This window comes from Camelus ferus, chromosome 30, assembly GCF_009834535.1.
Source record: "Camelus ferus isolate YT-003-E chromosome 30, BCGSAC_Cfer_1.0, whole genome shotgun sequence".
NCBI classification, from domain to species: Eukaryota; Metazoa; Chordata; class Mammalia; order Artiodactyla; family Camelidae; genus Camelus; species Camelus ferus.
Genome location: NC_045725.1, coordinates 3,730,694 through 3,758,618, shown reverse-complemented (window position 1 = coordinate 3,758,618; position 27,925 = coordinate 3,730,694).

Below are 27,925 nucleotides of genomic sequence, written 5' to 3'. Positions count from 1 at the left end.
GCAAAGGATGAGACAGACCTCTCTGAGCCTCAGAGACTTGTGACCTGCTTCCTCTCGCTTCTCTGGTGATTTTGTGTGTGTGTGTGTGAGTATTCTCCCCCAGTGAGTGATGTCATCGGCTACCATTCTGGGGCCCTTTGTATGGAAAAGCTCATTATTTCAGAAGAAGTGTGCTGTGAATTAAAAAAAAAAACCTTACAACTAGATAGCTGGGGTTGGGGAGGTCCTGTTTGTGCTGTGTATATATAGCTCGCGTGTGTGAAATCTGCAGGAAGGAAAGAAATTCTCTCGCCTTCCTTGCGTAGAAACATGGAGATGCTACTTAAAGAATTATGCTGAAGATGAATTTTCAGAATGAGTTCTGAGTGAAGTTAGCAGTGCGCCAGATACAAAGAGGGGGCTTTTGGATAAGGATTGTGATGTGACCGGTGTGATGATTCACGAGTGGTTCCAGGTCAAAATTGCTTGAGGATGTCAACTCCTGGAGGAAGCCGAACGGGGGTGCGAATGTGAGTCCCTCGCATGTCACCAAGGGTCAGTTTGACCGATCTGACTACTCATCTTTCCACGTGACGTGAGACGAGCTCTGTTAAAGAACACGGGGAGGGGCCGAGGTATGCCAGGAGCATTTGTGGAAGCAGGTGGATAAGCCAGAGAGTTGAATGAGTCTCTCATCGTCCCAGAGGGTTTGTGGTGGGCAGGACGGATTTCCGGCCCTTCTTCATTGTGTGCAGTTATCCCGGGGAGCAGACTCTTAAGTCATGTGTTATTGTTTAAAAAGGAGCCCAGCCAGACCTCACTCACTCAGGACAGAGCAGTGCTTCTCGAGCTCCCCCACACTCAGCAGTTCACCCAGGCGCTCCCTCGTGGTGAGTGGGTCTGGAGTGGGTGCTGGGGCTCCCAGGCGGTGCTGGTACTGCCCGCCTGCGGACCACTGCTGAGGAGCAAGGTGTTAGAGAAAAGGCAGGTTTGTTTCTTCCAACTGCATGCCTTGAAGTGTAATCTAGCGAGGCCCATCCTGCATAGCTGAGCCTCTGCAAATTTCTGAATGCTTGAAAATCTATATTTTTCATCTTAGTGCACCTCCCTTAACATGAATACTATTTATGCTATTCATTTGCATAGGAAATGCATTTTGCATAGATAATGTGGATGTAAATTCTATCTCAACCTCAGATTCTTCAAAAATTCCATCTTTTAAAAAATACCATTTACTGTAGGGGGAGGTTTAATACCAGACATATGTTTTTGTGTCCCCATCACAATGTTCAGTTCTTGAAGGGACAGATCCAGATAGTCCCAGTGGAGACCCGAAGAGAAGCCATTTACAACTCTTCCCATGTAAGTCGTAAAATGGGGAAGAGGAATGTATTCTATCTGCACAGGAAAAAAAAAGATTTTTCTCCCTGCAAGAGTAGGTTCTGATATTCCAAGGTTGTTTTTTACTGAACTATCGTATGCACTGTATTATTTTCAGATAAAAAAGGGAGAACCCCCCCCCCCCACAATACTTTCTTTGGGTGGTTGATCCGTCAATCAGCACCGAGATGCTCGGAAAGCACTTCAAGTCAGTCTCTGCTGCCCCAGCCTCAGCCCCTACTGCTGGTTCCCACCCGCGTTAATTCTTCCTGTGACCCTCGCCAAAGGCTGGCCTGCCGATTGCATCACGGTCACCACATTACTCCTCGGCTTTTTACTGTTAGGAAGAGACTTTTTCCTCCCTGTGCATTTATTTATTTACATCCGAAGGGTCACTTAGGTTACTGCTTTATCCGATGGGATACAGTCGATTAAGCGCCGTTGTTAATTCTGATTTCCAGGTGATCCCAGTTTGGGTCAGTAATCACACCCTCAAGCTTACTTCTGTGTCCTTTTAATGTGTTCTTGTCATTCTTTGGGCCATTTCTTTCCTCCTGTCACAAAAAGTGATTCCAAACTCATCCTGTTCTTTTCCCAGGCTCGTCTTATCGCAGCCATTTTGCCAGAGAGCCTTGTTCTTTTTGAGGAGAACGAACTTTTTTCTTAAAAACCAAGAACGAGGTGGTTGGTGTAATCATTTTTACAGCAAGAGTGTTTGTTCCTAGGCCCCCAAAGCTAGAAAATGTATGTCTGTAAGTGTAAAAATATGTAAACATGTAAAATAAATACATAAAATATAACCGTGTGTACATACCCGCCTTTGTATCTCTTCCTGTGTGTACGTACGTGTGTGTGTGCTCACCCCTTATCTAGGTGTCTGTGTAGGTGGTATCTGTCTATCTGTGTGTCTGTCTATCTATCTATCTCCACGAGTGTGCACTAATAACTCTGATCTGAATCCAACACTGAGGGGTTTGCGACAGTTTTCCCCTTTTCCCGCATGTCTACCTTCCTTCTCCGTGAGTCCGAACACGGCTCCTCTCTTTTAATGAAGTAGAGTCAGTTTACAGTGCTGTGTCAGTTTCTGGCGTGCAGCGTAACAGTTCAGCCACACCTGCATTTGTTTTAGCATGCTTTTTCATCATAGGGGACTACAAGGTATTGCATATGGTCCCCGGTGCTATGCAGTGTAAACTTGTTGTTTATCTATTTTATATATAGTAGTTAGTATCTGCAAATCTCAAACCCCCAATTTATCCCTTCCCACTCCCTTCCGCCTCTGGTAATCATGTTTGTTTTCTGTGTCTGTGAGTCTGTTTCTGTTTTGTAAATAAGTTCATTTGTCTTTTCTTTTTTTTGAGATTACACATATAAGTGGTATCATATGGCATTTTTCCTTCTCTGTCTGACTTATTTCACTTAGAATGATGATCTCCACGTCCATCCATGTTGCTGCAAATGGCATTATTTTATTCTTTTTTATGGCTGAGTAGTATTCCATTGTATAAATATACCATAACTTCTTTATCCAGTCATCTGTTGATGGAAATTTAGGCTGTTTCCATGTCTTGGCTCTTGTAAATAGTGCTGCTGTGAACACTGGGGTGCATGTGACTTAGAGTTCCCTCCAGATATAGGCCCAGGTGTTAGGATTGCTGGGTCATAGGGTAGGTCTATTTTTAGCTTTTTGCAAACACTGGCTCTTATTATATTGACTGAAGTGATAATATATTGACAGATGTATTCATTTCCCCGTGTGGAGCCCATCCCCCAGCTGCTGCCTGCTCCCCCCAACCCCAGCACCCAACATCCTCCCAAGAGGCATCAGATGCTGCCGGCCAGTCTTCTCATCCCTCCTGAGCCTGCCTGACACACTCTTGTCTGAGAGTCAAGGGAGGATGGTAGAAGGAAGGAAGAGAGAAAGAAAAAAGAAAGGCAGGTAGGTAGGTGTCCTTGGAAGGTAATCGAGATAGGCGAGAAGAGCACGTGTGCACCGCTGTAAATGTTGTCTTCCGTGGAAGGACCGCCGGTCTTCAGACAGGTGCTGAAATGTTTCTGTTCGGAACACAAAGGTAGCTGGCGCTGAGCGGAGCTGGTTTATCTGTGCATCTGGCCCGGGGTGCCCGTGTGTGTCTTGACAAATGGGAGCAGCAGGTGTTTAGACATGACAGCATAACTCTTCATAGAACACACTTCTTTAAAGCCGGATTACATATACAGTTTGAAGCCTGACCTTTCTGAGTAATTAAAGATTTCTACTTTCTGGCTTTTATAGACATGGTATGGTAGAGGCCAGAAGCAGCTCTTTAATGATTAAAGTGGAGAGTGTGTGGAGGTTTTTTTTTTTTTTTTTTTTTTGGCTGCATGGAATTTAAAGGGACAAACACTGGGCAGAATTCCAGGCCTGAGGCTATGATAGTTTTGGTGCCCGTGGACTCAGTGGACACAGAGCTCCCGCTTACAGGAAGGAAGGGCCACAGGGAGGGGGGCCTTGGACAGTTGCCGGGTTACGAAATTAAGAGGCAGATGAGGAGGACTTGTGCTAACGTTGCCTGTGTCTGGGAGGGACGGGCGGGTGAGATGGGGAACCACACCAGGAAGCCCCCTCCCCGCGGGCAGGCTGCAGCCCTGACACCGTCCCAAGTCCACCCCTGCTGTGTTCTCTCCCTCGACGCCCTGCCCGAGCACGGCAGGCCACTCTCCTCCCACTTCATGGATTCGGAAGATGCCTTGTGCTTGAGAAAGAGCATCTGGTTGGGGCCGGAGGACCACACGCAAATGATGGCTCTAGCATCGTGGGCGGGCACAGTAAACACAGTGCTAACCGGGCCTCCTCCCTCAGTGCCTCCGTTTCCACGTGGGTAAAATCGAATGGTTGGATGAGATCATCCATCTCCAGGCCCGACCGGCTCTGACCTCCTAGGGTTTTCCATGCTGCTGTGGATTTGACTCCTGGTGAGAACCTAGTGGACCCTATCTGGGAAAGGCCTTCCTGAAAGAGGAGAGATGCGAGTTTGCTGCTAGGTGGAGGGGAGGTGGGCAGGGTGTCCTGGGGCTGCGGGGGCCACCGACACCCCCAATTCCTCCAGCCCAGGCCTGTCCCCCACCTCAGACCCACAGACCCAGGCCACGCTCACTGTCCTAGAAATGGGGAGCTGAGTCTGCATCTCCCTACTGACCCCCGATTGCCTGGCCCCCGGCCCCTTGTAGTGTCTCCTCCTTGCAGAGACACCCCCACAGCCACCGTGACAGTCGCCACCCAGGAGGGGACAGTGGTGGGTCTGACCGGGTGGGGCGGCGTTTGGGCCTCTCCCGCCCTTGCCCCACTGGGGCCCATCTCTACCCGCCGTTCACGCTCAAATGTCTCTCCTCCCCACGCCACACAGACACAACTTTCTCCCAGGCCCAGAAATCAGCACGAGGCGGGGTCAGTGTGTCGCCTCCGCTGTGCACAGCTCCCTTTTACATCTGGCTGTAGGGAGCAGGGGAATTAGTTATCTGAAGAGCTAACTCGTTGCCCTGGAGACTTACAAGACATCCTCATGTGGACAGAAGGGTGGGGTGTGGCCCTCCGGGTCTCTGAGGGGACCTGGGGAACCTGTGCCTGCCTCCTCTCTGGAGGCCAGAGGTGGCTGGTGGGGTGTGAGATTCAGGATGCCTCTACAGCTGGAGCTTCTGGGGCGCCCCATGCCTTGGTGACCACGTGATTCTGGAATTCCTCCCACTGGCTTTTCCTCTTCTTCTGGGATGCCTGTTCATGAAAGGGGGTGTCACATTCAGGGACTTCTGGCACCAGGGCTGGAAGGCTGAGGTGCGTGACCAACCCCCTGGGATCTCACGCCAAATCCGGCAATGGCTGGTATTGATCATGACAAGGGCCACCTCCGGAAAGGAAGCCATGCATGGTCTGGAGGAAACAGGCACCGCCTTCATCAGGTCACAGAAGTGCCCCTCGTCCGCCCGGATGGTTCAGACTGTGATCCTCATTTCAAAATGACCCTAGTTGAAGGTGGAGCTCCTCCACTCACCTTTAACCAACCACTGTGTTTAATAGGACCGTCCCTTCGATCTGAGGATGAACACACATTTTCACCTTGCCCTTGCCCCCAAATCCCTTTTCCAGAACAATCCTTTAAGGAAAATCAGATTTGCTCTCTAACAGGAAAACACAGCTTGCAAATGAGGCAAAGAAGAGAGAGGTAATTTAGGATGTAGTTGATCTGCATATAAATAGGAAGAAAAAACACTGAATCAAATGTCAGGTTGTCACTGTTTTCTTCTGAAATTCAAAGCAAGTTTTCTCAAAGAGAGATGGCCACTTTTCAGGGGCTCCTGCCTGGGGCTCCCAGGCCTGTTTAGTTTATGCAGGGTCTCAAACCCCACTGTGCCCTCTTAGGGCACTCTCCTGGCCGAAGGGGCTGCTCGTGCGTCCCTCGCGCCTGATACGTCGATCCCTTGGCTGTCAATGGCCCTATTTGGTAGCACATTATTTTAAACGTCCATTACTATTAACATTAACGAATGGTTAATTACAACAGGGTTCCTATCGAAGTGCATAAGAGAGCCCTATGAATGCCAAATGAGTACATTAATGATTGGTGTTATCACAATGAATACGAAATGATTTCATAATGACTGGGGAGGTAATATATAATAAAAAAGGATGGCTCCCACTTTTATACACTTACCACCGATTTAAAACTCATTCTTGGCCTCCATTCAGAAGCCATGAGTTACCTGAGAGCTCTTCCCTGAAGATTTCCAGGGACCTGTACATCCTCAATCAAAATCTAAACACTGTTACTCATCATTGAGTTAAACCTTCAGGATAAATGTCACTTTATTTCTCCCTACAAAGGGCCCTGGAAGCACTATCTCATAGTCCTCAGGAAATTCAGTGCATTCACTTAGTCTTCCAAGTAGCCTGTAAACACATCTTGTATTGAATACATCTGATGCCCTCAGCATCGTGCAAGGTGCAGGGGCTGCCCAGAGAATAAGAGAGAATCCTTGCCATTGACAAGAGCCGAGTGGGAGAATAATACAAATGTAATCACAGGCTGTGCTTCTTATGCTGTAATGAAGAGGAAAATCTGAAAGCTGAGGGAGGAAAGAAAGAGTGATCACGTTTCCAGGACTTCTGAGGAGAGCATCACAGACGAGAAGGTGTGGAGCCGGCTCTAGTGAGAGTGGGGCGTGGGTGAGCAGATGGCAGGTTGGGAGAATGGCCATTTCTAGTGGAAATCGCATGAGCAGCAGCAGAGAGGCATGAGACCATGCATTGTATTTGGAGAACAAAATGCAGGAGACATGAGATAGGACATTTGGAAGCGAAGCCATGAACACAGAATGAAGCTGGATGTATTTGTCAAACTCCTGAAGAGTTTAGGATTCCTTTTTTTTCTCAATTTTTGTGTAACACCTCAATGTCTAAATCCCAGAAACTCAGCAAACCTCAAGCAGGGTAAAATCAAAGAAAACCGCACAGAGCCACATCAAAGCCAGGCTGTTCAGGCATCAGGGAAAAGGTGAAAAGTTGAAAGCAGCAGAGAAGACAAGGTATCACACGGGGAACCAGGATCCCAGGGGCGGCTGACTGTTCATCAGAAGCAGTGAGGCCAGAACACGACGGAAGATGTTCTGTAAAGTGTGGGGAGGGAATAAACTGCTAACCAGAATTCTATACCTAGCGAAACTGTCCCGCCAACGAAGATGAAATAAACACAGCTCAGATAACAGAAAACTACTGCCCGCACATCTGCCCTACAAGGAAGGTGTTCTTCAGGATGAAGGAAGTAACCCCGGGTGAAAGCTAGATTCTCAGGAGGAAAGGGAGAGTGACGGAAGAGCTGAATGTGGATTAAAATACACACACACACACACACACACACACACACACGTACACTCGTGTACATAAAACACATATGCACACAGATATGCATGTATATATTTCTGCTTCTAATTTATATAAAGTATATGATGCTTAAAGAGAAAATTACAGCATCGTATGGGGGACTGATAATATATAGAGATGGACATTTGTGGCAACAATAGCACAAAGGATGGGATAGGGTGCTGCAGGCAATTATACGGCCACAAGCTTCCGACAGTCTACATGCAGCAGCACGAGATTACCTGGAGCTGGGTAAGTCCTGAAGCTCCTATGTCATTCCTAGAGCGACCCTCTCAGAAATCACGCAAGAAGTATAGCTAAGATGCCTACAGAAGAATTAAAATGTGATGCTGAAGATACCTGATGAACCCAACGCAAGACAGGAAAAGAGGAACAGAGGGACCAAAAGAGAAACCCTCAAGGGTGGGAACAGGGCGGTGCCTTCAGCAGACGAGGAGGATCAGGTGCCTGAGGAGCAGGAAGAAGATGAGCTTGGTTCACGCCAGCTCCACACGCGGTGCAGACACCCAGGAGGCAAGCGGACGGGGTGTTGGCTTTTGGGACACAGGTCAGAATCGGAGATGCAAAATCTGAAGTCCTTAGCACTGAGAAACAGTAGGTGAAGCCAAAGGAGTGAATGTACTGTCTCTCGGAAAGAATGCAGACCCAGAACAAAAGACCAGGAAACATCCTTTATTTATGGTAAAACGCTCGCACTTGAGGAGTGAGTGGGGGAGGAGAACCCAGCCCAAGAGATTAAAGCCAGATATTCAGAAAGCCAGCAAAAAAGTCACAGTGTTCCACAGTGTCTCCTAAAGCTCAAGTCTGATGACTTCCAAGCAGCGTCGTAGCATGTCTTGTGCTACTTTTGAAACAGAACTTGGGAAGACTAGAAAGTAATCCCAGAAAATGGCATCCGTGATCATCTCTGGGCGTGGGGTCACCAGGGAATTTCGGTTTTCTTGTGCCTTTTACTGTTGTACAAATATTCTACAATTTATATGTACCGCCTTGGCAAGCAGAAGGGAAACAGATTTTTGGAAGTGATATTTGTTTGGGGGACGTCGGTAGACCTTCAAGAAGTGCGTCCCCCCTGGTACATTTCTTCCAGGTGGGCCTGCTCTCCGTGCTAGGGTGGGGGGCTTCCTGAGTCATGTTTCTGTTTTCCATAAACGTTATGCCTGCTCACGGCTGTGGGGCAGCGCTGAACTGGCCAGCACGTGGGTGGGGTGGTTCTGCCTGACTCGGAGTGACTGGGAGGGTCCCGGAGAATGTGCTGGAGCTTCCCCCTGAAGCTCCCCGTCTTCATGTTACAGCTGGACCAAACATTCCAGAAGCTGGTATCCGGAAGTCAGTACCGGGCAGTCAGCCTCCCTGAAGATCATTCGCTCAAGGGACCCTTTTTTCTCTGCAAAGATTTGTCATCCTGTTTAAACTTAAAGGAAGTAGAAGCTGCAAATACTCATCAAAGTTTCTAAGGGATCAGAAGAGAATTAAAAATACATTTATTCTGCTGTTTCAGTTAATGACAGCTTACCCACGAGAGGAAGGGAAGACCTGGGGGTTCCGTTCCGGGAGCAGTGGGCAGTAGCGTCAGAACCTTGGACGAGACAGCCCTCTCGTGGGTGGCCCGGAAGCAGAGCGGAGAGCCCAAACCCAGGCGGAGGCAAGAACCGTCTCGGCGAGCAGGAGGCGGCGCACGCATCCCGCAGGCGCTGTTCTCGAGTTAAAGATGCACAGAGGTTGGGGGGAAACTGAAGGGATGTTAAACATCAGGAGACGCCTGCACGGGCCGCTCTGCAGCCTCTGGAGGAGAGGAAGGAGGTGGTCCCTGAGTTTCCCTTTCCCTCCAGTAAACCAGCCTCAGAGCCGAGGGTCGGGGCGGGATTTACAGACCCCTCAGCAGAAGCGGGGGTGGGGTGGGGGCGGGTCTTCCGTTCTGGGACTTTCATGTCTGTCGAGGATTTGAACCCTCATCCTGGTGGAGCCTCAATGTGAGTGGGGGGTGAAGGTAAAACCACGGGAACCGTGGTCCTCCCATCGAGGGCCTGTGACCGGGCAGCGGTTGACCTCTTTGGCTGCCACCGTTGTCTTCAATGAAGAACCTCCTTTACAGGCTGAGCCTACAGGCTGTTTTTAAAGCCTGTGCTTTTTTTTTTTTTGGAAAAACATTCTCAAGGCATTCTGTGGAGCGAGACTCGGGACAATATTAAATCCAATGAATCACCCAGCCTCCGGGAAGGTGGGGCCGTGTGCCGCAGAGTCCTGCCGTGTGATGGCTCAGCCTGGCGTCCCTGGGGCCGTGGCGACCTAGCTGGTGTCTGGTGCTCGTTCTACAAAGAGGCGGCCGAGCGCCGGCGGCTGGCACGGCCAAGTCACCTTCCCGCTTCCTCTCACGCACAGGTGTTGGGGAGCTCTTCCTGGCAGTCCGGGGAGGAGACCCCTGAACCCCAGTCAGGCCCTTCTACAAGGTGCTCTGACGGCCTGCTTACTGCCTTGGGGTTGGCCCTCGGTTTCCCGATTTGCAAATCACCCTCCGTGATTGTACCGTCTTCCCACGTCAGGCTCAACCCAACACGGAGAGACGGGAAGAGCTGGGGAAGGGTCTCAGCCTGGACGGGTTTGCTTTGACGGTGATGTGCTAGCCTGGTCGTGAGCAGGTCCAGCCCTTCATCTCCTGGGGGTTCTGCTCTGCTCCTTACTTTAAGCCTATTGGTCTGCTTACCTGAGGACCTGGCAGGCCACGCACCCAAAGTGGGCCTTTTTTTCATGTATAAAAATAGTTGTCAGTGGCTCTGGGTGAAGGAAGATGTGTGATGAGGTGTGTTCAGTTCACATCACTCAGCAGCCTGGAGAGGTGGTCCTCAGGACCCCGTTGATGGAAAACATCCTCCTCTCTGGGTGCCTTCTCCTTGCCCTTGAAGACCTGACCAGCCAAAGGGCCTTGTGCTCCAGGTCCTTTTGTGATGACCTTGGCCCCATCTGTCTCCCTTGGGGGGCGGTACTTTGCTCGTAGGACTGTACTGATGGATTGTACTCCTGGGATTTAGTCAGGACGTTTGCCCTACTGATAGGGCCTGGGGGAAAGGAACAGAAGCTTGAAGGTCTTGGTGCCCCGAGGATGGGGCAGACTGGCAGCCAGGGGCACTGCCTGGGACCTGTTAGGCCTGCCGGGCCCCACCCTCATCTAAGAGTCAGAATCCGCGTTTAGCCAGGGGACTCCTATGCGTGTTCACGGCTGAGAAGGGATGATGCGGTCGGCGACTTGACTGGAGTACGGTGGGGAGCTGAACGTCCCTGTCCCTGATTCATGGTGTGTGGCTGCAGGAGGGGGCTTCCTGGCTCCCCCAGACGCACAGACTCCCTGTGGAGAGCGCACAACCCACACAGTCCGCTGCTCAAATGCCCAGTTGTCCAAACACTTCCAGCTGTGACTCATTTGTGTGCGAGTTTTCTCAGTGATGAGCCATCATTTATAAGCCCTTCCTGAAGTGTCCTCAGAGTCTGATGCAGCCACATGTGGTGCGGACGGGGCTGATTCATCAGAAAGGCAGAGATGAATCCCGCCCACTCTCCTCGCAGTGAGCAGCCTGCCAGCCGGCTTCACGGGTGGGTGTTGACACAGCCTCGTCTCCCTTCTCCGAAGTGCCCATGAGACTCGGCCTCGGCGACTAGGCCCCACCTGGGAGGCCACAGATGTGCTCCTGGAGCCTGGGTGGTCACCATCGGGGCCGCGGGTCCAGGGCACCTCCCTGCCCTTGGGGCCGGCAGGGCACTCCAGAGGCACCTCCTACTCTGGCAACAAAGGAGCCTGCCATGATTTGGTTCCGAGTCGGTGCCATCTCTCCGGGTGTGAGGAGGACATCAAAGTGACACATGAGATGAACAGTGGCTCCCAGGAATTTAATTCAGAAAAATGGTGGCGAGTGTGGGACTGTGGCGTCTGAACATGACCCTAGGAGATGAGAGACACAAACTGCTGCATCAGAACAGAACGTGTGTGTTTAATTAGAATCTCCGTGGTCATCTTTTTCTCTGAGACACACAGGTGTGGGCAGTGGCATCAGAGCCACACCCTCCATCACCCCCGGACTTGGTACCAGGGAGCCCAGCCGCCTGCACACGTCCTCAGGCCCAACTATGTGAGATCTGAACGCAGGCTCACGACCTGACTCTTGGATGTGCGGCCGCCACGCCCACCACCCACCTGGACCACTCACCCAGGCGGCGAGGGGGCGCAGGTCAAGGACTCTGCATCCGCCTTCACTGTGAGTCTCCTGGCGTCCTTCTGTCAGGAGGTGTCACAACCCCAGACGTCGCTCTCCTTGGTGTTAATTATTTCCTCTTCGTTTCCAGCTGGCGGGGGCTTTAGCACCTCCGGTCTCTGCGTTTGATCTCTGCACCGGGGAGCAAGGTAATTAAGGCGGCGACGATTTAAGAAAACGGCTCCGCTGGACGCGACACGCATCTCCAGACAGCGCTCCGTCCTAAATCACTTGATAACGCAGGAGGCTCCGCGGGCTCTCCACTCGGCCGAGGGCGAGTTCACGGGGTCGCCCATCAGTAATTGATTCTCGGGGTGTCTCTGCTGCTTTTATTACAGTAATGAGGACTCTCTCTTTTTTTTTCATCTCCTCTGATACGTTACCCAAACCATCAGCTTCTCAGTTTGGTGTCAGGATGACTTTGACAGGTTGTTAGCAACTATATGATGTACGGAACATCACAGCGATGTCTCAAACTGTGCGGCTGAGCGCTGCGCGGGGCCGCAGGTGCTGCCGGCACCCGGGGAAGCGCTTGCAAGCAAGGAAGGTACCGCCGCCACTGAAAACACCACCACGGGCTTGATGCTCTAATGAAGAAGACGCCTGCACCGCGGACGCGTCTCCACTCCCAGGGCGGTTTCGCAGGGCCGGTGGCACCTGCAGGTCTCCAGCATATTCCTGGGTAGAAACAGGGGCGAGTGAAACTCAAGAGCAAAGCAGACGTCCTTACCGCGAAAGTTACAGACTGCTTCCCTCCCTGCGTGGAGCTCTTTTTAAAGAGTGAGCGACAATTTGCTGGTCTCTGTACCATCCGATGTCCCCCTTCAGTTCCTTTCATCTTAGGGAAGGGAAGTCCATAACGTGAAGTCTCATGGGAGAGAAACTGGGTGTTTTTTGTTGTAATTCGACCGCCTTCCTAGATTACTTCAAAGGGAGAGAGTGACTCAAGACAAAAGGGGGAAAAGACTTCTCTCGCTCTTTTTTTTTTCCTTTGGTGGATCTATTCAAAGTGTTAGAATAAAATTTAATGTTTGTTTTTATTCAATGAACATGTTTTTGAATCTAAACTTCTTTCCTATTTTCTGAGGTAGGGGATTTTGATCACAGGAGTCAGCACTGATTAAGGATGCTGGAATTTCAGGTTCAGGGTAGCCAGGAGTTTTGGAATCATTCTCTGACAAGGTCAGGCTCCAAAAACAGTCACGTACAGTGGGCTGGCTTCTTGCAGCCCGTCCCAGCCCCGTAGAAAGGACTACAGATGGAGCGTCAAGTGTACGTGAACTGGGGAATAAACCACATTGATACACCTTGTCACAAAGGATCAGCACAAAAATAATAGACTAACTTAAAACTAGAACTCATGAGAGCACCGGGCAAAGAACAAAGAGCTCAGGGGTGGGGCTTTTGGTCTTGGGGGTGATTTTTGTTACACAGCTAAACATCTTGCTGTTTAAGTCACAAATGATGATCTTGGGAGATGACACTGAACGGTGTATCCCAAGTGTGGATTCCCAGGCATTAAAACAGGCATTTCTCCAGCTCCAAGCCTGGAGCAGAGGGACCGGCGGCCTGGGGGACAGCCTGGTGACCGATGACATGGTGGGAGACATTGCCTGCTATCTCCAGCACGTGAGCAACATTCAGAACTGCCCGTTTATTTCATGTTTGCAGCCCGGGATTATAAAAAGCTTTTACCAAGACGAAAATAATATTTACCAAGCCTCATCGATCCTCCTTTAAATAAAGTACCTGTTTTAGGTGAGGTTAGCAATTTTATTCATAGGATTAATTTCATCCCACAAACTATGGTGCGGTGTCTGACAAAAGATCTTTTTATAAATTCCACGTTGGAAAATAAGTCATAATCCCATCTGCTCCTTCACTTCTGGCCTCGCTGTAGAAGGAATTCAACAATACAAGGTCTCCTGCAGACGGAGACAGGTGGAACAGACTGCTAATACATCACCAGCAAATATATAGACAGAGGTGACAGCGGCTGTAAGAAATCGAATCATTACACTTGTTCTGCAGCTGTGGGCTGAGTGACTCGTTCTTGGCATAGAACTTGGACACCAGAGCGTGTAAGGTTCCAAAGGCCCCTGGACCCAAGGCCTCCTGAGGTCCCGGGTTCAACACCAGTTTCACTCTCTGGCTTTGAACAGCTGAAGCCCAAATCCTCCAAGAGAGGGCACGTATATCCGAAAACAAGAGTTATGGGGAAGGATCCTCTGTCTCCTGTTTCTGAGTCTCTGTAATAGTTGAGCACAGGCGGCTTTAGGGAAAGAAAGAAAGAGAAAGAAAGAAAAGAAAACACTGGTGAATTCAAAACAAACCCTTAAATAAAATAGCGAATTTCCATGCAAAACCTCAGTTGAGCAAAGTTTTCTGTTTGCCAGCCTTTAACTGGATTCTGAAGGAGAGGGAATCCCCGAGCCACATACCAAGGACACTTTGCTGCCTGGCTGCTTTTTCTGGCGGGATCTTCCTGGTTTGTGGAAAGAGTGGGCTGACGCTGGATGCTGCCAGGACTAGGGGACAATTTTAGTGCGATGACTGTCATCTGGGAAGGTACAGGGGTCGGAAGCATCACTGGGCACCCGGACACAGTCACTCATGTCTCTCTGACATCAAACAGCAATAAAATGCATTGGCCCCCCCTAAGCCATGAGCTGGCTCCCTAGTGACTTGCACGTGGGCCCCAAAGGGACACTGGCCACAGACAGACAGGAGCTCACTCGGGGGAACCCTGCCTCCAACACTTTCCAGACTCCTGGTGTCCCGGTCCTCTGGCCAGGAACCTGTTTTCCTTGGTTCTGTTTTCTCCAGGCTCAGAGCCAGTCTTTCCACCCAGGATGTGCCCTGGCCTCTCCTTTTACTCAGATCCTCCCTATTATTTGAGTCCAGGGCCATCTGGAGCCCCACCGCAGGCCCTCACACAGTGGACATTGCTTCTCACTGGTCCTGGAGGCTGTTCCTGGGGCCGGCAGACCCTGGTTCCTGGTGAGACTCGACTCCTGGCTTCTAGATGGTCCCCACGTGGCAGAGAGAAAGAGAGAGCACCGGTCTCTTCCTCTTTTTTTTTTTTTTCCTCCACAAGAGAACAAATTCACATTTTTCTTTACTTTTCAGTAAGTTTGAATCTCTGAGGCGCACAGCATCACACGGTTTCTGTGTCCACTGGCCCTAGCAGAAAGGTTGCTGTGGAATTTGGCACAAACCACACCACTGTTTGTGTGAACACGAGCTACCTGTCCTCGGATTACTCTGGCTTTGTTTGGTTTTCCACCAGGAGTTACTGTGTTGTTCTTTGTACACAGAAGCACATCTCTTGCCTAGGTAGAATTCAGTTTCATCTGAGCATAAACACCTTCAATTTTAAAACGAGCTGTGTGCTCCCTCTGGTTCCAGAGACCCTGCTTACAGCCAGCAAAACCGGCCCTGGACCACAGCCTTCCAGACGTATTTATCATTTCAGAAGTCCTGTTCCCAGCAGGCTTCCACCGGCTCCAAGAGGGCTGAAAGGGCTGGTCTCTTCCTTTTTTTTTTTTTTTTTTTTTAAGAATCTAGCAATATATTTTAATTTTTACAAAAAGTTAATCTATGAAAACAATGGTTGTATTTTGCTAAACCTTATAAAGTTGAATCTTAACTTATAGGTATGTTTAAACAAAATAGTACAATAATACATTTATATGTTACACATTTTAGAAGAATGTATACATAGTATAATGTGTGTACATATGTGCACGTGTGTGCAATAAGACAGATACAAGAATACACTTTAGAGAAGGAGTAAAAGAATGTATCTCAGGTGTCGGGAGAGTGTTTTTTCACAGGCCAACGTGGTGAAAGTCAGATGACAGCTTCCAAGAGGCTCTCTCACGTGCACACGCATGCACACGCACACACACGTGCACACACACGCACACACACTTAGTGGGATTATATGGCAGGAGCATCCATATTTATTCTCTGATGGGTTCCAAGTTAGTATTGATTATAGAAATACAACTTATTACCAAGTGGTGAAAAATTTCTAGCACTAAGGAAAGGTAAAGAATGTGTTTTGGTCTCAAAGTATTTTTATTTCTACTGAGAGTTGTTTTTCTGTTTATGGAACACACCTCTGCTGAGCACATGGCACATGCCCAGCACTGGGACTGCTAGGAAGAGTGAAACAGAGTCCCTGCCCTGCATGGGCTTTGCTGAAAAGGTGTGCTATGCCTGCTGGTGCCCTGGTGTCTCCTAGGGAGGAAGCTGCTCCTCAGACCAGAGGCAGGAAAGAGGATGGGGTACCAGGGGTGGGGGGGTCACGAGAAGAGGTCACCACTGTGCTGGGGGGCTTTCCCAGAATGGGGGTGGGGGACGATCACTTAGCTTATCTGTCCACCTACCTGCCTATCTGTCCATCTACCTACCTGATCACTTGCCTGTCCAGCTTTGCTCCATCACCTGCTTATCCAGCTACAGCGCCTCTCGTCTGTCCACAGTTTGCTTTCTTCACCTGGTGTAGCGCAGACCTCGCTTGACCTCTCTCTGTATCCCTGTACCCATGCTTTGTAAGAGCGACGTAGTATCTGACGTCATGGTGACACCAGTTTCTGTAACCGCTGCCCTGCCGATGGGAATGTGGTTCTTTCCAGACTTTAATGGGAATCTGGAATTCCGTTTTATGAGTCTATCATAATTTATTAAACTGTTCTCTTATTGATGAGTACTCAGGCTGTAGGCCATGTTTCCTGTTACAGTGTTCAGTCGGCAACTCTGTACGTGTGTCTTTATTAGGTTTTTATTTTCCGATAGAATCATAGAAGTGAGATGGTAGTCAAAACATGTGCAAATGCCATGTCTGATCAGACACTGCCAAATCCCCTCCCAGAGTTTGTACCAGTTGCCTGTTCCTGCCAGAAGCTGTGAAGATGCCTGTTTCGTCACACCCTCAGTAACCAGAGGTGCTGGAAATACATCACATTTAAAGATCTGATTTGGAAAAAGCACATCTGTATTGTTGTTTATTACCATGTTCCTTTAATCATAGCTGGTTGAGCATTTGATCACTGGTTTATCTGCCGTTTGTGCTTCTCACCAGTACATGTTCTTTGTTCCCTTGAGAATTGTGTGCCATTTTCTTTCTTTTTTCCTTTTTTGGCATTTCATTATTTATTTATTTATTTATTTTTTAGCACCAAATTTACGCTTTATGTCCATTCCATTTCATAAATTACTTACATTCAAGCAAACGACTGCTTGAGAATACAAATAGATATGAGTGAAATGTTGCATCTTGATTAAAATGTCTTATTTTTAAACAAGTTTCTGAAACTTTAATAGTAGCATCTAACTCTTTCTGTAGAACCATAGTGCTGTTTTGAGTTCATAATCACCAGAGTGCAGGCATTTCATTATTTATTTATTTAAATAATTTACTGAGGTGAAATTCACAGTCTAGAAATTAACTGTTTTAAGATGAACAGTTCTGTGGCGTTCAGTACATTCACAGTGTTGTGCACACACCACTTCTGTCTAGTTCCAAAACATTTCCATCACCCCAAAATAAAACCTCTTACCCATTAAGCACTTTCCCTCCATTGGTTTGCCAGTTTTCATTCGGTCTGTTGGATCTGTTTGAATGCGGGGTCGTAATACTTTGTTGTGAATGTTCCCCGTCCCCAGTATGTCCCTTGTCTTTTCATTTTGTTTAGTCTGGTTTTTTATCAGAAAAAAGCTTATAACATTCTGTTGCCAAATATGTTATTTTTGTCCATTGTTTCATATTGTTTACTCTCACTGCAAGATTACAAAAATATTTGCTCAGTGTCTCTTTTGCTTTTGATTTTTTCAGTTAGGTCTTGATTTAACAGAAACTTATTCTTGTTTGTATTATAACATATGCCACATATAAGGAATCCTTATTTTATTTTTTCCAAATGGGTCAATTGTTCCCTAAGTGTTAAAAAAAAAAAAACTCTCTCCACACTAATTTGAAATGCCACCTTGATCACAGATTACAGATCCATTTGTACTTAAACTGGTTCCACTGGTGGACTTGTCTGGTTGTGAACTGCTGTATTTCCATCATCTGGACTCTTACTTTCCCAAGTTGGGAGCTTGTCAACCTCCAAATATTCTGGGGGACAGAAAGGATGTGTCAACCTCTTCTAATGCCCAGTAGACAGAGCGAACTGCCGGACACAGTGCTTTTGTTAGGAGAAAATTAGAATTTTCACACATTCTGGAGAAAATGATTATACTAATTAACTAAAACTCAAGGTTACAAAATCACTTCTAGTGGTGAAGGCCCCCCGAATTTAAAGCCTTAGTGGTGCCCGTTTGCATCCCCATAGGACAGCGTCGTCAAGGAGAGCAGGGAGGAGCCAGGCTTGGGACTGCTTCCTTTACTGCGCTGGTTTCGGCCCCTCGTAGCCTTTTCAGCGCAGAAAGGGAGCGGCTGCCTCCAGTCAAGAGCTGCTCCTGGTCCATCTTCAGATCCAGGGCCTGGGAAACTTCGCGTCCTCCCAGCCGGCGCGGAGAGACAGGCGTGTAGGTGTAAATCTCAGGCAGCTGATGGTTGGAACCCACAAGCTCTACCTTGTAAATAATTCAGTTCGGTGCAGGAAATCTGCATATGAGGATGAAATGTCATCTATAACTCGGAGGGTACCGGCTTGGCTGGGAACAGCCTTCCAGTCTCTTCAACTCATTAAGCGCCGCTAAGGACGAGGGACGGTGGAGGACGCGGGGTGAACTCCCGCCGTGAGCGCGTGCGGGCCCCGCAGCTTGGCCAGACTCACGCCGGAAAGAAAGCTCGAGGGTGTGCCTGTGACTCTCAGCTCTCCGCCGGCCCAGCTGCTCCTGGGGCTTAGTTGGGGGGCCCTCATTTCCCACGGGCCTGCCCTGCACGGACCAGGAGAGCCAGGCCGAGGGCGCTCCCGGCAGGGGCGCGGGCGCGCCGGCTGCGGGGGGGCGTACGATGTCCCAGCGCCGCGCTGGGCGCCCGGAGAGCCCGGAATCCCAGAGACGACGCGCGGGGATCCGGAGGGTCTGTGCGCGGAGCTGCTTTGCTCTCTATTAAATATTTATCGAATATGCAAGAAATTCCGTTTCCAGGGGCGCTGCAGCCCGAGTCCCAGGGCGTGGGGCAGTGAGGCTTGTACCTGCCGCTTGTTCGTCTGCTTCGGTGCCGGGCGGACGGCCAGGGACGCGCCGCAGCAGGAGGGGCGCGCGGGGCGCGGCGGCAGAACGTGGCCCCGGGGGGCGCGGCGGCTTTCTGGGCCAGGCGCTGGGAGGCACGGAGCCCAGACCGCGGGAGGGAAGAGGTATTTCGCCTGTGGACGTAAAAATGAAACAAATATCCGCCCCCCGTTAGAATATAAGCCTCTGGAAAGGTTTCCGGCCGGCCGCACGCCTGTCTGAGACACAGACCCCAGCTCAGTGGGACGGCGGCCGCTCCACAAACGGGCTCGGAGGAGGCCTGGCGCTCTTGGCCTTCTTCCCACGAGGCCTGTTTCCTGAAGGACCAGGAGGGACTCATTATGAAATGGCTTACCTATTAGGAGGTCCCATGGCACCGGATCTCAGGGGCGATTACAGGTCTGCAGGCCCGCGCTGAGACTTGCCCTGGCCCGGCCCGGCCCGGCCCAAGGAGAAACCCGGCAGCAGGAGGCCGCCGCAGGCCCCCTGGTCCAGCTGCCCGGCCGACAGGCCGATGCCCCGTCAGGAATGGACATCATTCCTTCTGGCCTGATTTCCTTTGGACACAATCATCTGATAGCTACTCAGGATCCGTGCTCTTTTAGGTGGCTGCAATTGATGGCTCAGTGAATGTTCTAGAATGTTCTAGAATCAGTGGCCCTCATACACTTTTGAAGATGAGCAGTTGCTACGTTTACCCTTTACCTTTTCCCATCTCCAGAGACCTGCTGTGTCCTCTTACGACCCCTCAGTAACAGCAACCATATAGGAAGTGAGGACACACGAGTACGGTGTTCACTTTCAAAACTGAAAAAAGGGAATAATTAAGGTCGTTATTTACAACGTTTGGCTTTTAAGCTTCATGGTACAAGCAAATCTTTTAATAAAATAATCAGTTTATATGTTTGAAGTCACAGGAGAAAAGGTAAAAATAGGATTTTTTTATGGAGTTATAAAATTAGTTGAGGAAAAGGTAATGCATCTAAAATAGCTCTGAGGTCTAACATGTAGGATTTTCAGTGTCTGTAAACGGCAGGGCAGATTCGCAGGGAATTCTATGAAACAGAACTCCCTGTGAATCTGAGGGCACTGGACTGAATTACTCCTCAGATCTCTCCTACCTTTACAGTCCACGTCAGAGCCTGAGTTATCAGAGAACTGGGATCATATGGCGCCAGTGTTCCAATGTGATTTTAGCCTGTAGTTCCCTGACTGAATTTTTCAGTTTTCAGGAATATATTTGACAATGTGCCAAGAAAACTTTCTCAGATCACACCGTGTGTCATTGGTTTAGCAGAAGGTACAGCTCACATGCTGTAAGGTGTGTGCATTTATCCTCAATTTCACAGTCTCTGAAGAAGGCATATTGAATGGTCATCGGCTGCAAGACCCTAAGCGAAGCCTTCCATTGAAGGGAATTATCGAGTCAGGGAGATGGCCATTGGACTGGACAGGAGCCCTGGGGTGCAGCTTCACTTAGCTTTCTTATGCCTTCTCAGCGAATTAAATATGTGACCCCCCCCCCCAAACAACATCCCTAACAATTGTCTGCTTAAAGAATTGGTACATACATTTTCAGGAAGTAGAAATTGAAAGAAAATACTTTCCTTGCAAGGAACTGATGAATGAGAAGAGTGAACTTGGGGTTTTAGTCTTCCTCCAGCCTGCGGAGACAGGAAAGGAGGGCAGGAAGGTGAGAAGGAATCAGGCGGCTAGCCCTTGTTTTTCTCTGTGCGATGGGGAGCTCCGGGGTGTCAGGGAGGGGAGGTGTGAGGGGGCCCAGGGGCTCTGGGGCTCGATGCCTGGTTCCCCAAAGCTAGCCGGGCGGCAGGCATGGCTGCGAGCCAGGCTTGGGACCCTTCGTTCAGCCAGGCTTTGTGACCAGGAGAACATACAGTTCGGGAAGAGCTGGGGCATTGTTTTACATTTGCACAAATCTCTTTCATGCCCTAATAGAAGTCACGGGCCCCATCCCAGCCTTTGCACCTGGAGACGGACTGGTGATCGCTGGCCAAGGGTTAATTCCTGACCCTCCAGACTCTACCGCAGCTTTTACTTACTCTGATGTGGACGCTGAAATTTGTTAAGTGTTACCGGGACTTCAAATGCACTTAGAACTATCACATACAACATGCATAAAACCAGCTTCTGAAACCTTATAGGAGGGCGTTTTGCTTGGGACCAGAGCCCTTTAAGGCCCTTCCCTTTACAGTGTTAAAAAGAAAAGGAGTGGCGGGCAGGACGGCCAGCGGCTGCTTTATGTCTCCTTTTTCAAGTCGGAGGCAGTGTGTGTGGAGCCCATGCAGTCTCGCAGGCCTGAGCAGAACCTCCTTGTTTTGCAGTTAATAGGATGGAGGAGGACTTTCCAGAAATGTGTCTCAGGACTTCAGACTTACTGATCTGTGACTGGTCATAAGCTTCCCTTCCAGAAGCTTTGAGGACCCTCACTGCCTCTGCAAATGGAATGAATTCTCACATGATGGCGTCTGTAGCTAGCAATTTGGCTGTTCGTTAATGAATGCAGATAACGAGCGGAGAAATTTGTGCCTAATAAATGATGATGTAGTGATGGTGGTGGGGATGGTGATGGTGGAGGGGTTGGTGAAGGTGGTGATGTTGGGGATGGTGGTGTTAATGATGGTGGCGGTAGGAGGGGACAGACCAAATCCATTGAGGGAGACGTCCCACGTGTGACAGTTGGAATCAATCCTGGGAAAGGACAAGGCTGCTCTCTACCTAGTAGGCTCAGTGGAAAAATCTGAATCTTACGTTCTCATGAAGATCATGTACAAACCAGGTCACTACAACTGGAAAACATGGCAAGTCCTTTCTGGTGGATAAAATGAAAGTGACTTAAAAGTCTCGACCAAGAGCAAAGAAAAAAGGATGTCATTTTCCAGGTTTCCAAAGAGCCCAGAGCTCACCCCACAGGCCTGTGTGAGCTGTGGGCCGCGGGACAGCTTTGCTACCTCTTCGCACACTTCCGCCGTCCTGGGAGAGAACGGGTGATGATCCAGGGACAGAGCCAGGGTGTCCGTCCTGGCTCCCCCAGTGACCTTGGGCAGTTCATCCAACTCGGTCTTCTTCCCTGCAAAACGGGCAGGATTACTGGGAGGCAGAAGTGAGGGGACAAGATACGAGCTTGGGTTGTAAGATAATAGCCACGGTTCACCTGGAGAAGATGAGTGTTTCTGGAAGAATCACTCAGAGGTTCTTGAAGCACGGTTTCCTCTGGAAAAGCAGTGGAAGATTGGGTTTTAACTCCAAACACCTTTATGAATCAAGACCAAGAGTAAAGGTGATCTCCAGCTCAGTAGATTTTTAGATATGTAATTTCAAATGATGAGGAATTGTCTCGAAATATTTGCCTGGCCATATTTGGTGCATCTGCTGAAAATTCTCTTTGAGAACTTAAACCATATTGTGTGTTAGGTCAGACTTGTCTTCCCGCCAAAAGAACGAGCGAACACAACACTGGGTGAGGCAAGACATCCCGGATCATAGAAATCAAAATGGATTCAGAGACAGGCGCAAGTTTCCTGGCATCCCTCTCCCCCGTGCCCGCTCCGCCTCCCCTCCTTCCTCCTCACCGTCATTCCAGGGTGGATGTCTGGATCCCTGAGATGCTCACATTCCCGGGTTCTTCACTGAAGCATTTGTGCCCATACGGGACGTGGATAAATTATGAGAAATATTGTCACCCGTGCAGGGAAGCGGACATTAAAGAGATTACTCCTCCTGCCTTGTTGTGCTGAGAATAGCACCCTAACCATATGTAGGTGTTTAAAAATGCCATTTGGCGATTTTTATTATGTCATGCTACAATCTTCTTATGTCAGTGGGCTCCTCCCACACCTATAATGAGGCACGAAAATGAAAGATCCCACAATTTATGGGCCGAGTAATAGTGGATGATTAATTATCAGTGGCCTTTCATTAGACTCTTGGTTAAATTAATCCCTGTTTTCTCCTTGGGTCTTCCCTACTCAGTGAATCGGTTCTTTTGAAGAAAGCCCAGGTTTTTCTGTTAACTGGCCTGAGTGGAGAAGGTTGTTGCCACGTTTAAGGATGAGTGATGCCCCCAAAAGCTTTGCTTCCAGCTTCACCTTCTTATTTTTCATCCTTGAAAAATAAAGAATAAACCCTATTTACTCTCTTCCATGAATGAAAAATTTTCTCTACTCTGTCATTGGAAAGGGGACTTTTCATGCACAATGGAGTAATACCAGTTTGGGAGCTGAGAACTCTCAGCACGGTTGGAGTCTGGATTGAATCTAGCTCTTGTCCCCCATCCAATGGGTCAGGAGTACCTGGTGCAGAGAAATGCAGGACCTTTGGTTTGATGCTTCCTTTTTTTAACTGAAGGGTAATCAGTTACAGTATGTCAGTTTCTGGTGCGCAGCATAATGCTGGGTACCATATACACACACATGCATGCATATATTCGCTTTCACATCCTTTTTCATTATAGGTGAAAAATTGGTCACAAAAATAAGCCTGAATCTCTTACATTAAAGCCCATGCCCTATGTATCTGTCAAACATCACTTACTTCATCAACCTCCCTCTGGTCCCTGGACGCCATTCTTTCAGTGTTTTCCCTATTGTATTCTTTGCTTACATGAGTTTTCTGCTTGGGACACCCAGCTCTCTGACCTGAATCCTGCTCACACAGTCTCCTCTGAGAAGCCTTTCTTCATCCCCAAAGAGACTCCTTCTCTGGGCTTCCGGAGCCCGTGGCTTGGCTGGCCCCCCAAGGTGCCTGCCACAGTGTCTACCTGCCCTGCGTCCATTTGTGTTCCTAGATGCCTCATCTTTTCAGCTCAAAGTCCATTGCCTCAAGGACCTTTTCTTCCTAATGTATGTGTCTATCGCTTACTGTATGAGCCTCCTTTGCTGTGGTGAGCCATGAGAAATGATTGATCTCATCCCTTTGGAGAAAAGAGCAGGAGCCTTTCTAGAAACTGCCTGGCTTCTATGAGGGGTGTTTTATGCACCCGTTACTCTGCAAAAAAAAAAAAAAAAAAAAAAAAAAAAAAAAAAATCCTTGGAGCAGGTTTTCCCTCATTTAGGTGAGATCCAATCCGTGGATCAGAACCGCGAAGGTCACACACTGGGTCTGCAAAGCATGATTCTTCTCTGTTATAATTTTTTGAGTGATTTAAAAATTTTTTCACATATGTTTCTTTTGGTGTTTTCAAATCTTGAACTGGGGTAAACTTTGGACAGTTTTTTTTTTTTAAGGAAAAACAGAAACTTGAGAATTTCTGGTGGCTAAGATGCTTCTAAAATATAAGATAATAGAATTAGTTCAAGAGCAATTATAAAAACCAGTAAGTATTTGGCAGTTAAGTATAATGTGCATAATCCCAGAATAGCATGTTTGTGATTTCAGAAAAAAAAAACCTAATAAGATCAGCAGTTTATTGTTTTATTTTTTGATTGCTTCTGAAGCATTGTATCAGTATTGCTTTGTATGAATAGGTCTCCATGAGTAAATTATGATCAAAATTCAAAGCCATCATAAATTAAATGTGTTTTTTTCCTGCTTTGGTATACAAGACTTTCCATTAAGCTAGCCCCATATAATATACCTTCGATGTGTTCAAGAAAGCCCTGTAAATTATAGTAAGTATTTAAAATGGTAAGTAGACATTGGAAAAGGCCACATTAGGATTAATGAATGAAGGGGTTGATACTGAAAATGCACTTGTAAATAAATAACATGAAAAGTAAGATGGCACATTGTTAGGTTAGAGTTACAGGGAAGAGAAGACAATAAATTGCCGGGTGGCCACGGAGCGTTCATGGAACTTCAGTTTCTTTGTGGAAGCGTTTCTAACTTCTTTCTAGCCAGAACTTCCCAGTGCCATCCAGGCTGGGCTAAACCCTGAGGTTTTCCCTGGACGACCTTTTCAGATTTGGGAGGCCCCTGAGTTTTCTCTGCTAACCAGCCTGCTCCATGGCCACCAACATCTGCTGAATTATTAACACAACAGTCGAGGACAACAAGGAGCGGGCTGGCTTGGTGGTAGGAGACTGCAGTGTCTCTCAGCGCTCCAAGACTCCATCTGACGAGGAAGGAAGGGGACCCAGGGTGCATGTTACTCATGACAAAAACGAGAACACGGAGCAAAAATGAGATGCGCTCACAAAGCTTTTGTGAGTCTGAGACACTAGGTGTTACTTGGAACAAGAGGGGGCACTGTCAGAGATTTCTGGGTGGAGGAATGACATGATCTGTCCTGCGACAGTCTGTCTCTGGGCACTGTTGAAAGTGAACAGATGAAGTTCATGGCGGGGGGTGGGGGTAGCGGTGGATGGAGCAGGAAGGTTGCCAGGAAGCCACTACCATGGCCCAGGCCAAGATGTGGCAACAGAAGTGCCGAGAAACAGGCTTTGAGTGTATTTGGAAAGAAGGGCAAACGAACAGGTGTGTTGGGAGCTACAGAGAGGAGCCCAGGTGGTAATAAGGTCTTCAGTCTGAGTCACCAGAAGAAAGGGGTTGCCCTTAACTGTGGTCGGGGACACTAGGAGGGGGTTTCAGGAGCTCAGCCTGGGACATGTTAAGAGTGAGAGACTCCTATTAAATAAGCAAGTGGAGATACCAAGGCGATAGTGGGGGTTTTAGGTTTTAGTCTCTGTCTACCTGAGACTGACTCCATCCTGATGGCAGGCACCCAGGGAAGAATTTGCAAAATCTCCTACCGTGAGATTTCCCTTTCAAGTGCAGCGAGGCCAGAGACAACGCACTAATCCCTCCGTGGCCACTTGGACGTTTCTCAGGAGAGGTGGACTGAGCAGCTGGACACGTTAGAGAGGTGGCTGCTAGGAGGTGGCATCTCGTTGTTGACAAGGAAACCCTCTTCACTGTCCACAGTTTCCAAACAGAGCCTGCCCGGGGGTCCCAGGCAAATGCTAATCGCCTCAGTCACTTGAGCTGACCAGTGCAGGGTCCCCCGGAGGATTCTCTAACTTGGAGAGTCACTCTAGAGTTTTCCAGCGTTTCAAGTCCAGGGTTTGCTTTTTTCAGAGACTAGGAAGATGTTGGCTCACAATTTGGGTGTGTGAGCGCCTACCTGAGGAAGTTCACTGATCACCCTTGAACAGGAGGCAAACACGCACAGACCCAAGATGCCATGTGCGGTACCAAGCAGATTAAGTTAAAAAACACTCCCTGACACCCTGGAGGCCCAGACACGGAACGTATTTCCCTATTAAGTAGGTGTTTGTGCTGAGTTACCAGGAAACACGCACTAGACATTGAGCTCACCTTCAGCATCACCTTCCTTCTGTCCTGTTGAACTAGGCTATTCTTTATGTGCTCAGGGAGACACGAAGCTGGGCAGGGAGCGGGGAGAGATGCAGGGCTGAGCATCAGGGCTTATCGATGGCTTCACGCCACGCGCCTCAGACCAGCCTGGCTCACGTGCTAAACGGGAGAGGTGGTTGTCCTGGGGGGAAGTGCATGGTAGCCTGGGGCTTTGTCCAGAAGAAAGCTGACCTTATGTGGGCATCTACCGGCCCTCAAGAGGGACTGTATTCTGCTTGTGTTCCTCCATCTAAGACTGGGCTCAAATAAAAACCCAGCCACCCAACCCAGGACAAAAACAAAAAAAACAACAACAAAAAAAAACAAACCTTGGTCCGTTCTGTTCTCTGATGACGATGTGTGGGTTTTGTTTCTCACTTTGGGAACCTCCCCTTGGACGATGACCTTCATCAGTTTAGAGGCAGGTTAGCATCCTTGCTTCTTGCTGACGAAGCTAATTCTTTCCACCCAGATCCAAGGCCGGTTAGCTTTGATGTGTTGTGAGGCTGCTGACAGCATCCTTGCCTTGTGCAAATACTTTGAACTTTGTGGGTCACTGGTCACAGGGAGGGCCACAGAGAAATGGTGAATCGGTCCTTTGTCCCTTTATCCCCCTCCACTTCGGAGGGAGACCCCTTGCCTTGGATGCGGAGGTGAGCAGCACCCTCTCCATGGTAAGTGAGCCGTCTATTTTGATGGATGCTCTACTGGAACTTCCTGGAAACCATCCTGCTGGGGGACCACTGGGGATGGTGACCGCACCAGCGCTGACAGAGCTCTGACACCAGGGTCGGTTTTAAGGAGGTGACTCACTGTCTCAGAGAGGTTATCGCTGAGCTGCCTGTTGGTTAAACCTTTCTGCACTGTCTCTTCCACTGCTCCGGAAGACTCACCCTCTTGGAGGCAAACCCCTCCACAGTTCCGCGCCTGTCTGAGTAATTCAAAAATTCGCCTTCGCAAGAGATTTAGTTGAAATCGTCGCCCCCCCAAACCTTTAGAATCTCAAGGTAGGCTGAGCCAATGAGTGGCGGACACGGTTAGGTAGGAAGTGGACTTGCCTGGTTCATTGCCTGCGGGGGCTGATGGCACCAGAGGCAGGAGACTGGCGGGGTGGGGGCCTCAGAACCCTGGAGGCCCCACCGCTCCCAGCAACGCTCCTTCTCATTTTTCTCTCTGTGTGTGTGTGTGTGTGTGTGTGTGTGTGTGTGTGTGTCTAATATCAGGACGTTTTCTAGGTCTCTGGCCTCTTCATAACCACTGCTCCAAATTCCTTAAAATAGCAATCTTTTCTCTTCCTTTGGTGTTCAAAAGTGTGAAGCAGATAGTTCGAAAGGCCTTCAAGTCACCACCGTAAATCTTGAGTGATTTTCGAAAGATATATAATACTCCTAAATGATGACATATTTCCAGAAGATCAGTAAAACACTGCTGAGTGATATATGGCTGGGCAGTTGTGTCTGTGCGGCAGCCCTGAGGGAGACCGTCCGGCGAGCCCAGTATTTTAGGCGTATTATTGGTCGTAGCTTTTGTTTTTAATCTGCCAAAAAGGCAACTGAAGAGGCTGGCCACACGGAAATTGGTCTGATTTATCCCAGGTCTGGCTGGGAAAGGCTCTGGGATTTTTGATTTGCCATCAGTACCAAAGGCTGGGGTGGGACCTGGTGCGCGTTGGCGGGGTTGGGGGGGTGGGGGGGGAGGTGAGATGGTGAGGGAGGGGTGGGGAGAGGAGGGCGAGGTCTGAGAAATGGTGACAATATCTGAGGATGGTTTCTGCATTTAAAACAGTAATTTAGGGGATGGGGGGTTGGATTTATTCACAAAGCCTGTTGTGTGCATTGACTGAATTTGTGATTTTAATCACCGATAGAAAACAAAACAAATCAATACGTACACATTCAGAGCTACA